We start from the raw sequence: 7,921 nt of genomic DNA, 5'->3' as shown, positions 1-7,921 counted from the left end.
TAGGGGTTAAGAGAGCAAGTACTTTATACTTTGCTAATTTACCTTAATTTAATTGAGATTAGGGATTGAGAGAGCAAGTGCTTTATAATTTTCTAATTTATCTTAATTAGATTTTTTGATCCCATTAAATAGTATTTTTAAATCTTTAGAGCATGAACTATAGTAGTCAATTCTTTATCATAATTGCTATAATTGCTCTCTAATAACTTTAAATTACGACTCTTATAGGTTATAAGAACTATCCCAACGCCATGACCACTAGCATTAGTTACAACCACAAAGAAAGGTTTATCAAAGCCAGGTAGTTGCAATACTGGTTCATTTATGAGAGCTTTCTTCAAAGCTTGAAAAGATTTCTCGTCGCTTAAATCAACATAAGATTTTATTATTCAAGAGTTCACTAAGGTGGATAAGCAATATATGTAAATTTTTCAATAAACTTTCTATAGTTACTACACAAACACAAAAATGATTGAACATAATGTATGTTATGAGGTCTAGGCCAAGTAACAATACTCTCAACTTTTTTAGTATTAACTTAGATTTCTTTCAGAGAAACAATGTGGTCCAAGTACTCAATTTGATCTTGAAAGAAACTACTCTTCTTAGGGTTGAGGAAGAGTTAGTTTTCCTTCAGAAGAGAGAATACTAACTTCAAATGTTTTTCGTACCCTTCAACATCTTTGTTGAAACTAATATATTATTGAAAAAAACAACCACAAAGTTTTGATGCGAGGAAGATCCGATTCATTCTACAACTAAAAGTCAATAATTGGCCTTGAAGTGCACTCAGTTGCTCTTGGACAATGGTGGGTGGTTGTGGATGATTTGTTGTGAAGAGATTTTTAAAGAAATTATCCAAGTTGACAGTTTACCTTAGCCTTGTCAAAGCATGTGTCATTAAGTTTTGCCTTAGAACCACAAACTACAACTTCCCAATGTGGGCCTGCTAGCTTGTCTATCATGTCCTCACTCCATTGTCTCACTTGAATGCTCCTTTGCCAAAGGGGTGAAGGGAGAGCTCTCAATGCCTAAATGGAGGCAAGAAGAGATGGTCCTTTGTGATGATCCTTTCTCACAATATGCAGGGGAACAAGAAGAGGAAAACTTATAATCAAACCTATTCATGCATGCATCCATCTAGTAAGTATGAATTCAAAAGTATACAAGCAAGCAAGAAGAGGGAAGAATAAGAGGTCACAAGAAAACTATCACAAGGAAATGATTATGTCTTGCTTATTATAAAAAATGCCTTATATACAAGTGACTAGTTTTTTCACTAGGTTGGCCAAGCTTAAAAATGGTTCGGCCTCTATTGTTGGTCTTAAGCAAGTAAGTACACTAAGTTTGTAGACCTTTCCTTTTTGACATTAAGCACATGGTAAGGCTGGTTTATATGTTCAAGTGACGTCTTACAAAGGTTAAGTACTGGGTACATATCACCATCCATTCGCTGAGGCTTATCACAATCTGTACTTAGATGTCCAAGTTCACCACAATTCCAACATGTAGGGATGAAACGACGACCCCTACCACGACCACGTCTATACCCTGCTTGTCCATCTCCCCCTTCTTGATTATTGCCTCTACCTCTACCACGTCCACCACCTGTACTTCCCATTAAACTTAAGCTCAAATTCTTCATAAGATCAACCATCTGTTTCATATCTTGTCGCAATCCCTCATCAGAACCTACAGGAACCATAGGTACTCCTTGACTAACTTGAGGTACCGTCTGCATAGCCTGGGCTTCAGTGGGTTTCATTCTCTCAATCACTGCATTCATAGGTGTAGCCTCCACTCTACGAATCTCCGGCTGTGCTACAACTGGAATCATCCCCAGCTGATTCATGGGTTGTAGCTTCCAATCTTTTGTCTTAGCAATCTCTACCGCATCCTCATAAGACCTGGGCTTCTTTAATTCCACCTTCCAGCCGAATACTCCTCTTAAGCCCGGCTACAAACCTATTTTTCTTCATCATGTCAGGGGGCACCTGGTCTTCCCCCAAAGCCCTGCACAAAGTCTCCCACAGCAAGGAGAATTTCTTCACATAATCATCAATTGGCTCCAATTCTCCCTGTGTCAACCCTTGCACTTCATGCCAGACTCTGTCTGCATCCTCAACCTTCTTGAACCTGTTCAAAAGTGCAGACTTCAATCCATCCTCGGTCATTGGAATGCACGGTTCAGCATCCTTTAACGACTCTTCAAAAGTTCTGAACCATGCCCTCGCATCTCCCTTTAAACATATATTCAGCAATACCTGTGCTGGCTCGTTGATGTGGTTGCTTATGCATGCAACCTCCATTCTTTCAAGAAAATCTGCTACATCTTCATTAGGACCACCAAAAAACTCTGGATACGACATCATTTTAATCCCCAAGCTTTACCTTCAAACCAAAGAAAAAAATTGGAAACACCTTCCTTCAATCTCTTACTCTGGGGCATACACCCTCGTAGGCAAGAGCTTGCTCCTCCTCAGTGGGGGCACCAGAAAGCTGTTGAAAATTTCGGACCACGGAATCACCTGCCTCTATAGCTGTCCATCCAACAACCTTGGAAACACCACGAGCATGGGGCACCACCAGCACACTGGCTGGAACACTTCTCACACAGCTCACCACACCACCCACACCAGAAAAAACAGCACAATGACCCTCTACTAACCACAACAGCCTGTAGATCTTTTACGGAAGAGGGAAAGCAGTGCCCTTTGGTGTGCTACTAGCAGTTGCTCCAAAACACACCCTCTGGAGCCGACAGTAGGCCAATGAAGCGACACACACACACACACACTCTACGTTCAGAGGAAGCAACTCAACTAGGTAGGCCACACGCTCTCTCCTCTATTAGACACCGGCCGCAACCAGCAATACTGTCATTGTTAATCCCCTGAGAAAAGCCCACACTACTGCAGCAATCATGTATTTACAATAGCCAACCACAACCACCCTCTTGCAGAGCCGCCCAATCACTCATGGCATAGAAAATAAACAAAAGAAACGCAGCTCTTCCAGCAGCAGCAGAGCTGGCGGTTTGACAAGGTAATTTCACACTGCTGTGCTACTAGCAGTAACCACAACTAGGTACTCCACATGCCAAAACTCTCTCTGCATCACCCGCTCTACAGAGAACTGGCGACAACTCAACCAAAGTACCCGCCTCTCCAGAGCCTGCTATCGCCAGCGCCCTCTCTCTGTCCCACTAACATCGCCAGCGTCCGTAGCCCCTCACTGCATCCAGAGGCCGCAACCACCACCAGGTACACACACGCTGCTATCTCTGGTATCACCCGCTACCTTCAGCAGCTCTAGCGACCAAGCCTTACCAGAAAACTAGAAAACTTCACCCTCTCCAACAGCTGAGGTCTCCGTTGTGCTTTTGCAAAGTTGCCGTCCGAGTAGCGGGGACCTGGAAGTCAACTTTTTGCCGGCCATGGTGGCATCTCGAAGGGCCTGGAGGATGGCAACATCCAAATTGGTGGCCTTAGTGCTCACGCCCACGACTTTCCAAAACGAATGCAAGAGCTGCCCTTTTGCCATCGTCAGCACACCCTTTAGAGCTGCCACCCACTCTTCATTAGCTACACCATAATTTTCCAAAACATGGCTATTGCGGTGCCATGCACTACCAATCATCATCACGTGTTGCTAAAAATGGAGCGCTATGGACTGCATCCAGAATCATCCCACGATCGACCAGCCATCATCACATTTGGGGTTCCCATGTATTTTCACGTGGAGGCATTACCAAAAGCTCGTAAAAAAGCATAAAACCACCCTGTTGTTCCAACATACATATATCAAAGCCCAAAGGCTGTCAACATCAAAACCCTTCCGTAAGCTTTCCACACATTGGAGACCAACTTTCCTCAAGGCCACACACAACTACAATAAAAAAAACTTCAAACCTCAAGCACTTGCTTCCAAAAAAAACCATGCATGTACTAGCTTACTACCAAACTACCCACTCTGTACATTTGCCAGGGCATTCAGGGCCAAGTCTTTTTACATGCCATGCATCCCATATGTACACAAGCCCAAAACACCTTACACGATTTTGCCTGACAGTCGTCACCCATCCTATTGTAAGAGCTGCTTCGCTATACTCACATATAACAAAATACCATTCTTCCTAAGAGCCTTACCCTTTATCCTAAGCTTAATGCCAAATGGGGAAGTCACAAACTTCGTGTATATGCTAGTTTAAGATAATTTCCATGCATCTTTTAAAAAAAATTTCCGACCTAGTGTGAAAGCTAGTCAGTTAATATTAATCAATTCACATTTATTCCCTTATAATGCATATGTGTTCATCATATCTACTAGCATCCATTACAAATAAACTGTTGTTTACATATGTGTTCCTCATATCTAGTTACCAAGTAGTCTCGATTCCCAAAATTTATCCTTTGGAATTGTCAAACATTTACTAAAAGAAGATTTGGCTATTGTTATATCTATTACCCAATAATGAACACTTCGTGCATCATCACGATCTGCTTGAATTGTTAACTTGCAAAAGCAACATTTAAAATGTCAGGTAGTGTGAGAAATATATCTCTAGCTTCTCGAAATGTGTCTTCAAGTGAGTTCCTTTGCACAAGCTCAATATGATGTTGCAAGATTTATTGTGGTGTGAAACCCTTATGCAATATGTCATAAATCCATCCTTTCATATGACGACAACCATGTTACAAAATACATTAGAAGAAGAAAAGCTAACATCGTGTATGCCATGACCCTCATCACCTCATTTGTCCACATGTTGGTACTGGGCATAGCTTAAACAAGAAAAATGAGGCCATAAATATAATTAAACACATCACCTCATTTGTCCACATGTTGGTACTTGTTGGCATAGCGCTTAAACAAGCTAAATAAGGCCATAAATATAATTAAAAGACAACAAAGTGTGTGTGATAGCCTCTTTTGTAACACACTCGTCTCTTCGGATGAGATATGGATCTAGAGCTATTGTGAGCATCCATACCTGCATGAAAACAAAACATTAAAAAAACTACAATACACATCTTAAAATCTATGGTACATAAAAAAGGAGAAAATTCAAAATGAGTAACCTACACAATTAGAAGCAAGTAGTTGTCCTCACTGAGTTTTGTGAGTGAAGAAGTAGGATCCCTCTTTCACCCACTCCACTTTGAAGTTACTAGGTGCTTCAATTCTTTGATTCTCACCTAATACAATTTCATTGACTCTATCCCATGGTATATAGGCAACTTGAGAGCACTAGTGGATCTTGATGAGTCTCCCATTGAAGGTTGGTTGCACCAAATCAGCTAGGTGCAGGTTTTTGTAATGATGTGTGACAAACTTTTTGTTGAGCTTGACTTGAGGTGCACAATGGAGGTCTATTTTCATTCCAAATGATTATTGGTTGTGCTTAAGGATGGAAGAGCTCTTAGTAGTTCTCCCTATTTGTGACTAGGCTAGGAAGATTCTCAATAGCTATGAGATAACTTTCAATAACTATGTTTGTATGTTGGGATGAAAGGAATTGAAACAAAACTGTTACACTCATGTTCAATGGTTCAAGGTGTGTTGTTTGTGTGTGATTCTTAGGGCGTTAGCTAATTGAAAATTAATCAATTTACAATTATCTATTTTAATTTTTAAAATCTAATTTTGAATGTAGTTTAATTGTTAACTTTCTTAGATTTAACTGAGGCAATGTCAAATCTAATTTCAATAATAAAGTGCTCAACATTTCTTTGTTTATTTAAGTAAATCTTAAAAAGAATTAATTTTATAATATAACTTGGAGTTTTATCGAATTGCTTATATTATTAATTTGAAATAAATGTAAGTTTGCACAGATTGCTTAGATTGAAGTTTCAAACAAATATGTAAAATGATTAATGTTTATCATACTATAAAATTTATGTACTTTATTTTGACTAAAGGTGTAAGGTTTTTAAAGGATTGTTTTTTGAAAGGTCGTTGGTCGATTGCTAGTGTTGGAGCCTAGTATTAAGGGTTCCCTTCCAAATTATAAAGAAAAAAATGCTAGTATAATTTTTGCTTTTCACATGAAATAATGGGGATGTCTAAATTAAAGCCTTTCTTTTGAAGGGCGAAAGTTTTTGTGTCCTTATGTGAAGGGTAAAAAGCCCTAAGAATGGCTCCCAATCGCAAAAGTGAGGGCTGAAATTTATTCAACATGGAGGGGAGTAAATTCATAATGATTGCTTGATGATGAGATGCATTGGGATTGCTCCTCTACATGTGGGGGTGCAGTATCATTACTTCTTATATTTGTATCTTCCGTTGCCTTTACTGGTGCATACTAGCTACTCATGTCATCAAAGACAACATCTCTGTTTACTTGAGTGGTAGGGTTATAACATCTATAACCTTTTTGCTTGGAGGAAAAAACCAATAAAGATGCATTTCTTTGCCTATGGATCCAAGTTTGTTCTCACTTCACTAGGAACATGCACATATGCAATACTAAGGGTAAATGTTCATCATTGGCCGTCGATCTTTGATTATGTGAGAGCTTTTTCACATAACTATAGCAACTAAAGATTTTGAACCCAAATTCTTCAACTTTCTCCAATTTTTCCTAAATTCTTCTACATTCTCCAATTTTCCTAATTTCTCCAATGTTGCCCAATTCCACCCAATTTATTCTAAATTCTCACCGTCCCAAATTTCCCTAAGTTTTCTCTAATTTCCCTAGCAACGTACTTAATGTACCTTACCTTGATGTGTACTTTTCATGAGGTGCTAGATCTTTAGCCTTGGCAATGGCAAGCATGTTGGTAGCTTTATGATGACAATTAGAGCTTGGAGATGTGGTCTAAACACCTAGTGTGTGGTGTGGAGCCAACATATGCATTGCTTAGATGAATATGATGGTGATCATTAAACAATCAGAGCTATATTACAAGAGTAGTTTGCAAACTTTGAGATGTGGAAGTATACATGGTTCATGATTAGGGAATTAGATTGCTCATTATGTCCTTAGACAAAGAGGAGTGAGTGTCTTCTGAGGTCCTTGCATGTCTGATCATGGTGGTCCGAAACTGTTAGAGATTGATATTGATAAATATGAGATGAATTGGGGGAGTAAGGGTCCTTGGTATAGATCTAGATAAATTTGACGACCCTTGTATTGCTTTTCTTCACTGGTGGCGAGATCAAATTGTAGCCCTAAGGTGGGAAGATTAGAGGTGGAAACAACTTAGTTAGTGTTTATTCACTTAGAGCCTTGAGGAAGATAATCTCAGGTATTGCTCATGGATACATTTTTGCATGGATCTATCAAGGGGTGGCTTTATACTCTGATCACTATGGACTTGTTCTCAATAGAAGTTCATGTGGCATTGAGAGTTCCTCATCATGATCTATTGAAAGTTTGAATTGGCAGCACTGATGATGTGTGATACTCTTGGATCATGTTATTTGCTCACATGGTTTTTGTTCCTATATCTGTTACAAGTTTCAAAGTATATTTGATATGAAGTTCTAGTGACGTCTAAGAGTGGGTTTAGATCAAGGTACTAGAAGCTTTTACTTGAGGAGGACGATGATGTGTTGGGAGAACCTGCCTCTATAGATCATCCTAGCACACCACCGTGATGAGGATACTAATAACCAGCACCATAACACCAGCACAAATACCAAATCAAAGCACCAATCCACTCAGTTGATGTCCTTTGTCCACTCGAGTTGACACAATCGGACACCTGAATACTCTCCAAACCCCTCAAACTGATCAAAAGACTCGATTAGCTATTCTCCCAACAGGTCAGATTGACTTCCCACGGTCCCAATCTTCACTCCTAACCCATCAACTGACCTTTTCTGACAACTATCTAACCAAAAACACTCCCAGCTCTGCTAACACTCAGTTGATTAACTTTTGACTATAAACTGTGTCGGATAGTTGTTGTTG

The sequence above is a fragment of the Cibotium barometz genome, chromosome 14, assembly GCF_041138505.1.
Source record: "Cibotium barometz isolate CiBa-2024 chromosome 14, ASM4113850v1, whole genome shotgun sequence".
NCBI lineage: Eukaryota > Viridiplantae > Streptophyta > Polypodiopsida > Cyatheales > Cibotiaceae > Cibotium > Cibotium barometz.
Note: the sequence above shows the minus strand (reverse complement) of the source record.